This window comes from Oncorhynchus keta, chromosome 26 (assembly GCF_023373465.1).
Source record: "Oncorhynchus keta strain PuntledgeMale-10-30-2019 chromosome 26, Oket_V2, whole genome shotgun sequence".
Classification (NCBI taxonomy): domain Eukaryota; kingdom Metazoa; phylum Chordata; class Actinopteri; order Salmoniformes; family Salmonidae; genus Oncorhynchus; species Oncorhynchus keta.
This window is the reverse complement of record NC_068446.1, coordinates 15,839,613-15,848,145: the sequence shown is the minus strand read 5'-3', so window position 1 is coordinate 15,848,145 and position 8,533 is coordinate 15,839,613. Positions and strand designations below refer to the sequence as shown.

The window sequence follows — 8,533 nt, the reverse complement described above, 5'->3', positions numbered from 1 at the left end:
CCTTGATGTTAGTTGAGAACGACAGGGTGTTGTCCAGGATCACGCCAAGGTTCTTAGCGCTCTGGGAGGAGGACACAATGGAGTTGTCAACCGTGATGGCGAGATCATGGAACGGGCAGTCCTTCCCGGGAGGAAGAGCAGCTCCGTCTTGCCGAGGTTCAGCTTGAGGTGGTGATCCGTCATCCACACTGATATGTCTGCCAGACATGCAGAGATGCGATTCACCACCTGGTCATCAGAAGGAGGAAAGGAGAAGATTAATTGTGTGTCGTCTGCATAGCAATGATAGGAGAGACCATGTGAGGTTATGACAGAGCCAAGTGACTTGGTGTATAGCGAGAATAGGAGAGGGCCTAGAACAGAGCCCTGGGGGACACCAGTGGTGAGAGCGCGTGGTGAGGAGACAGATTCTCGCCACGCCACCTGGTAGGAGCGACCTGTCAGGTAGGACGCAATCCAAGCGTGGGCCGCGCCGGAGATGCCCAACTCGGAGAGGGTGGAGAGGAGGATCTGATGGTTCACAGTATCGAAGGCAGCCGATAGGTCTAGAAGGATGAGAGCAGAGCAGAGGAGAGAGAGTTAGCTTTAGCGGTGCGGAGCGCCTCCGTGATACAGAGAAGAGCAGTCTCAGTTGAATGACTAGTCTTGAAACCTGACTGATTTGGATCAAGAAGGTCATTCTGAGAGAGATAGCGGGAGAGCTGGCCAAGGACGGCACGTTCAAGAGTTTTGGAGAGAAAAGAAAGAAGGGATACTGGTCTGTAGTTGTTGACTCAACTAGCCTACCTGGTTAAATAAAGGTGAAATAAAAATAAATTTAAAAAAATATATGAGAACGTGGAATAACGTATGACAAAGTATGTATTTTTCCTGTTCTAATTACATTGGAAACCAGTTTATAATAGAAATAAGGCACCTCGGGATTTGTGGCATATTGCCAATATACCACGGCTATGTCACGCCCTGGTCGAAGTATTTTGTGTTTATCTTCATTTATTTCGTCAGGCCAGGGTGTGACATGGGTTTTTGTATGTGATGTGTATTTAGTGGGATTGTAGTTTAGTGGGGTGTTCTAGGTAAGTCTATGGCTGTCTGAAGTGGTTCTCAATCAGAGGCAGGTGTTTATCGTTGTCTCTGATTGGGAACCATATTTAGGCAGCCATATTCTTTGGTTGTGTTGTGGGTGATTGTCCTTAGTGTCCTGATGTCCTTGTTCTGTGTTAGTTTACACAAAGTATAGGCTGTTTTGGTTTTCATCACGTTTATTGTTTTGTTGAGTTTGTGTTTTGATTCGTTTGATACGTTTGTTTTATTAAACATGGATCGAAATCTACACGCTGCAGTTTGATCCGACTCTCCTTCACCATTAGAAAACCGTTACAGGCTAAGGACTGTGTCCAGGCACGCCGCCTCGTGTTGTGCTTATGAACAGTCCTTAGGAGTGGTACAGTATATTGGCCATATACCACACCTCAGGCCTTATTGCTTAATTATAATGAGACATTATGAAAGTTCATACATGCTTATAATAAATGATAAAGCATTATACCTGTTGGCTTAGTGTTACCCTACTAGCCAAAACGACATATAAACTCTCCTATGTATTTATTTGGACAGTGAAGCTAAAACTTTTATTTTGGCTCAAAACTCCAGCATGGGTGTGTAGACTACTGTAGGTATTATTAAGCTGACCCATATTGATTAAGCACAGCACAGCACAGTACTAAAAGACAGTGACAGCAGAACCCTTACCTTGGTACTAATTGTTATTCTGTTCCACACCCTGATCGGTTACACCTGTCTTGTGATTGTCTCCATCCCCTCCAGGTGTTGCTTTTTCCCTGGTGTATATATCCCTGTGTTTCCTGTGTCTCTGTGCCAGTTCGCCTTGTATGCCTTTTAAGTCAACCAGTGTTTTTCCCGTACTCCTGCTTGTATTCTCTTTTGCTAGTCCTCCCGGTTTTTGACCCTCACCCTTTTTCTGGACTCCGCACCCGCCTGCATGACCATTCTGCCTGCCCTGACCTCAAGCCTGCCTGCCACTCTGTACCTCCTGGACTCTGAACTGGTTTTGACCTTTTGCCTGTCCACGACCATTCTCTTGCCTACCCCTTCAGGAGTGTTTAATAAATATCAAGACTGGAACAGTCTGCCTCCCATGTCTGCATCTGGGTCTCGCCTTGTCTCGTCTCGTCTCGCCTCGCCTTATATACTGAGAGTATTGTCACTAGTTATTCATGATTACAAATATTCTGCTAATTCCATTAGTGTAACGAGACAGGCCAGTTTCCTTCATCACACAGTTATTTCTAATGTGATAATGATACATTTGCATTGCTAATTATTATTTTAAATATTAACTATGTACACCTACAGAAGAACTGTCATTAGCGTTAATGCTCAAGTTGTCAAGAACTCGGATGTGGCTGTTTCTGCTACCATACGATTAAGGCAGCCCCCGAACATCTCTTGATTCAGAGGGTTAAATGAGGAAGACACATTTCAGTTGAATGCATTCAGTTGTACAACTGACTAGGTGTCCCCCTTTCCCTTTACTGTAGGTTTAGTCATCATTACAAGGCTTATTGTTGACAAGCACACTCCACATGTCTTTTGAAAGGCAATTTACGCTTGAGTCGACATCCGTAGCATTTGCTGGGGATTCAATCTCCACGAATGCAAAGGAAATCGTCTGTAAAAGGCACATTGTCGACAGAGCAGTGTACTTGTCGATAATGTGCCTTTAATTGAATCCCGGGTCTAAAGACTGAAAGGCAAAACATTTATGTTGGACTTTTCATTCCAAAACGCTATACCTTGATGGTTTAATTTCAGAGAGACAAATAATATTTTTTATGCTACATATCTGCCCCACTTTCAGGGAAATAAGTAGTACTGCTAGGTTTTACACAGTCAAGGAACATAACAAAATGTTTGATATTGAAATATATATGACATCAATGTTTAAGAAAATGCAATACTATAATATGAGATCTGTTTGTAAAACATTTACATTTTACATTTAGTCATTTAGCATATGCTCTTATCCAGAGTGACTTACAGTAAGTGCACTCATCTTGTTAAGATAGCTAGGTGAGACAACCAAATGTCACAGTCAAATATATAGGATACGAACACTCCATTCCAGCTAAACAATGGATGTATAGCGTTTGGCAAAAACAACATTTTCACACACATCTAACATCTATTAATAAGAAAATCTGAGAACAGTAGTATTTTACACACTCATGAAGTTACCCATAAGCAATTATGTATGATTAAAAACACAGTAACATAGTTGCCCCTATTACTATGTAACTACCACTAAATGTGTTAATAACTCAAACCAAAATCAGACCATGAATACACATGTAATACCAGTCACACCCTGTCATTAACATGGTAATTCACAGGTGTCTTTCAAACATGCAATCACAAAACGTGAGTTATATAGTGGAACAAGAAACAGTGTAATAAGTCGTTACACACATGTGGAATAACCTGCAGCAAGTGAATGTGTAATTACACATTCCTTGTTCCAATTGTGCAATAACTGATTCCTCTACAGCCATATTACCATGTAATTACATGGTAAAACGTATGCTACTATGTTGTTAACACAGTTGTAACTGTGCTAGTGACATAGTTATAGGGGCAAAGTGTTGCCAAAAAAAAACAAATGTAAAAAGTTGTTGGATATAGTATTTTGGAAATCAACTTAAATTGTTTATTATGTTTATATTATGTACTATACATTGGGTGGTTTGATCCCTGAATGCTGATTGGCTGGTAGCCGTGGTATATCAGACCACATACCATGGGTATGACAAAACATGGATTTGTACTGCTCTAATTATGTTGGTAACCAGATTATAATCGCGATAAGACACCTCAGGGGTTTGTGGTATGTGGCGAATATACCACGGCTAAAGGCTGTATCCACGCACTCAGTGTTGCATTGTGCATAAGAACAGCCCTTAGCCGTAGTATGTTGGCCATATACACAAGTACATTGGCCATATACCACACCCCCCCTGGCCTTATTGCTTAAGTATCAATTAACAATGTGCATATATCAAGGTAAATTAGTGTCTATCCTGAACCCTGGTTCTGAAGCAGCAGATAGAACACATTGTGGAGATGGAAATACACTTCTATCAGTGATACACTGTCTGCCTGTGCACAGGGTATGACAAATGAAAAAGCTGTCCACAAGGATGTGTTCTAGTACCAGCACTACTGAATTTTAACCAGCTATGGATTGAGTACCACCACCAACTGATGGCGAAATAGAGTTTTTAGGCAACTTGCTTTCAGCCACACAGAGGCTCTATCCTCTATCTGTGCACATGGAAGAAAAGAGAAGAGGAGAGCAGTTGTGTTGTAGTTTGAAAGAGCACTCTACTTGTGCGGATATAAGATTGACATATGCATTCATTAATGAGAGTGGATGGAAGATATACAGCAGTATCAGCTTCTAGCTTCTGCTTAGTGAGGTTCTGTTGATGGAAGATTCATCTGCATCCCAAAGGGCACCCTATTCCTTACATAGCGCACTACTTTTAATCAGAGCCCCCAACAGTGCACAAAGCTGTTCATGATTATTTCAGAACCAGATCTGCCAGGGATCAGCCTCGGCCATCGTGCAAAGTAGCTATGAGAAAGTCACTTTTAATATAGGAGAGGAAGAGAAGAGAGAAGAGGAAAGTGGGGCGTTTGTCATTAAAGTGTAATTTGGCTTTTTTACTTGGGAAGGATGGAAATACTATTAGAATAACTTTAAAGTGGCTTTAAAACCGCTTTAGAATGGGATGTAGTAGGATGAGCGTGAAGAGCATTTACATTTCTACACTGGAGTGAATGAAAAAATGCAAAGAGAAGTACAATGAGGAAGGAAAGAACCCAGCTCTTTTATAGATTCATTGCTAAATCAATAACTCATGAATGAGAAACGTGGCGATTTCCAAACCAAGCTTATCTTTTTTTTCTTTATTATCATTACTGAATCATTTTTTATTTTGTTGTCCCTTTTAAATCACATTATTAGAGTTAATTATAACAATACCTTGGTGTGTGTGTGTGTGTGTGTGTGTGTGTGTGTGTGTGTGTGTGTGTGTGTGTGTGTGTGTGTGTGTGTGTGTGTGTGTGTGTGTGTGTGTGTGTGTGTGTGTGTGTGTGTGTGTGTGTGTGTGTGTGTGTGTGTGTGTGTGTGTGTGTGTGTGTGTGTGTGTGTGTAAAGTGGGAGAAGGGTGCTGTGACTGCTGAGTGAGTGAATGGGGTTTATGAAGTGTGTCTGCTTTGTGTCGAACGCTGCGGCATCTCCTCTTGCTTTGTATACTTAACTTCATTGATTTCTCCTTACTCTTGCCTTAGGAGCAGTAATTATGAGCCTAGACCATCTCATTGATTTGACTTCCCATCGGAGGCTTGCTTACACTGGCACGTCTTTGCAGACCAAGGGTTTCCTTAGGACTCGATCCAGTTAACTACAGTTTTTGTTTTCACTTAACAGAACTGCAATCTATAATGCAACTGTACACAAAAAATACATGTTTTATGAACTAATATTGATTATTTAGAACGCATTAATGTATTATTACTTTTTATGCATTCATACATTATTATTGATATTATAATAATTATTATTATTATAGAAAGCAGCCCATGTACTCCCCCTTCATTAAGGTGTTGACCCGTGTGACTTTAATAATATCACCCATTTTCAAACGCTCCTGCCTTGCTAAAATCTTAGAATCCTTGGTAAGTACTCAACTTATCCTTTTTAACTATTAAATATATTCTAAATTATCATCAGATGGATTTCAGACCTGGTCATAGCACCATCTCTGTGCTTCTATGGTTTTAAATTATGTTATTCATTGTATGGAAAGGAGCAAACACTGTGCAGACTTTTTATTGACCTGTCTAAGGCTTTTGACACCTTGGATCACTCATTACATATTCTGAGATTTTCTACAATAGGCCTGAACCAACCTGTGAACCAACCTGAACCAACCTTATTTAACGGAAAGAATGCAGTGTGTATTGAATGATGGTGTTCAATCAGGTTTTCTGGACATAACAAAGGGTGTCCCACAGGGATCAATTCTTGGTCCAGGTCTTTTTACAATTTACATTAACAATACTGGTTTATCTGTAAAAAAAAAAGTTTTAAAAAATTAAGTACTTTCACCTGTATGCAGATGACATTGTTGTGTATGCTATTGCCCCCATGGCTGAGCAGGCTAGTTCGGAGCTTCAATCTGCCTTTATTGCCTTACAGAAAGTCTTTGTTTGTTGTTTTTATTTGTTTTGTAAATATTGTCAACAACACTCAATTTACAATTTACACACTCTAAAGAAAAAAAAGAAACAAATTACATATACAAATACAAAAATTAAGAGGTACAGTCAGATGCCAAGCAGTTGCCATATTAAGCAGTAATGCAGCCAGTCAAGATGCTCTCAATGATGCAGATGTTGAACTTTTTGAGGATCTGAGGGTCCTTGCCTAATCTTTTCAGCCTCCTGAGAGAGAAGAGGCATTGTCGTGCCTTCTTCACGACTGCGTTGGTATGTGTGGACCATGTTAACTCCTTTGTTGTCCTCACCAGACTGCCTTGTCACTGGCCTGCTCCCTTTAGGCTGTCAGGATCCTACCCACTGTGTATAGTACATCAACACACAGGTCAAGCCACCCATGATTGTCCCACCTTCTTGTAGTCCTGACACTAATCTACTCTACTTTTAGCAGGGTTGGACAATAATGATCAGTGACCTAATTTGCATTTTTTGGGGGGAGAGAGAGAATCCTCTCTTTCTCAGTTTTCTGGGCTTGTATGAGTTATTATGGTATTTACAGTAACATACGTAGGTAAACCTTCACAATAACTTACTCAATTGAATGTGTATACTGCATTTTAAAAACACTGAATTAAAAACTACAGTAATGTCCTCAAAACACTAACTATAGTAAATACTACCTCCCCCATATCCCAATTTGTGCCACCTGTAAGTAAGAAACCTGCATGGTTCACGATTATAGACCATATAATGACTTCATGACAGACCCCAGTCCTACCTACCTACAGTTTATGGACAATTTGCTCTTTTAGTATTTCTCTAGTAGGCTTCCTCAAGGAGAAAGCCTGCACTTCTATGTCAAACACAATCAAATAAAAACACTATACTAAACACTACTGTAATGGCCATGAAAATACTACAGTCCGCAATAACACTACAGTAAATACTACAGTATACCACAATCCGCAAAAACACTACATTAATTACTATAGAAAATACTACAGTTTTCTTTTACTACAGTTTTATACGAAAGTTAACTGTAAATACTACAGCATACTACAGTTAGTACCACAGTAAAGTCCTCAAAATATCTACATTGAATAGTATTGTATTATCGGTATTATCCAGAAAGTATTCAGACCCCTTGACTTTTTCCACATTTTTTTCCCTCAGCAATCTACACACAATAACCCATAATGACAAAGCAAAAACAGGTTTTAGAAATTACAGCCTCACGTCTTCATGGTGAGGCTGTAACGTCTTCATGGTAACCTTGGAACACCTGTATTTGGGGAGTTTCTCCCATTATTCTCTGTAGATCCTCTCAAGTTCTGTCAGGTTGGATAGGGAGCGTCACTGCACAACTATTTTCAGGTCTTTCCAGAGATGTTGGATCGGGTTCAAGTCTGGGCTCTGGCTGGGCCTCACGAGGACATTCAGAGACTAGTCGGAACAGCTGGTGCTCTCATGCATGTTTCAGTGTTATTTACTTCGAAGTAAGGATAGAAGTAGTTTAGCTCGTCTGGTAGGCTCGTGCCACTGGGCTGCTCTCGGCTGTGCTTCCCTTTGTAGTCTGTAATAGTTTGCAATCTCTGACACATCCGACGAGTGTCGGAGCCGGTGTAGTATGAATCGATCTTAGTCCTGTATTGATGCTTTGCCTGTTTGATGGTTCGTCAGAAGGCATAGTGGGATATCTTATAAGCTTCTGGGTTAGAGTCCCGTTCCTTGAACGCGTCAGCTCTAGATTTTAGTTCAATGCGGAAGTTGCCTGTAATCCATGGTTCAGCCACGACTACGTGCAGCATAAGATATTACAGTTTTTAATGTCCCGTTGGTAGTTTAACCTTCCTCGTAGGTCGTCAATTCTATTTTCCACTGATTGCCTACAATCGCCCACAAATTCTCAGAAGGCAGCCCGACCTCCGTCTTTTCTTCACGTAGTATGTCCTTCACGTCGGGCTCGTTGGACTCGTTAATGGAAAAAAAAGCTTCTGCCTGTTCGTGGTGAGTAATCACTGTTCTGATGTCCAGAAGTTTATTTTCGGTAATTTGTATAGCTTTTTTATTTTACCTTTATTTAACTATGACACTTAGGAACAGTGGGCTAACTGCCTTGTTCAGGGGCAGAACGGCAGATGTTTACCTTGTCAGCTCAGGGATTCGATCTTGCAACCTTTCAGTTACTAGTCCAACACTCTAACCGCTAGGCTACCTGCCACCCCTTCAT

General features: G+C 40.7%; 1 non-coding gene across 1 annotated transcript; it reads left to right on the top strand.

Moving 5' to 3' along the window:
* Positions 1 to 7,097: 7,097 nt before the first annotated feature.
* On the top strand, positions 7,098 to 7,152 carry LOC118359393 (U7 small nuclear RNA). The gene has a single exon (XR_004820648.1). It is a non-coding gene; the product is annotated as a U7 small nuclear RNA (small nuclear RNA).
* Positions 7,153 to 8,533: the final 1,381 nt, after the last annotated feature.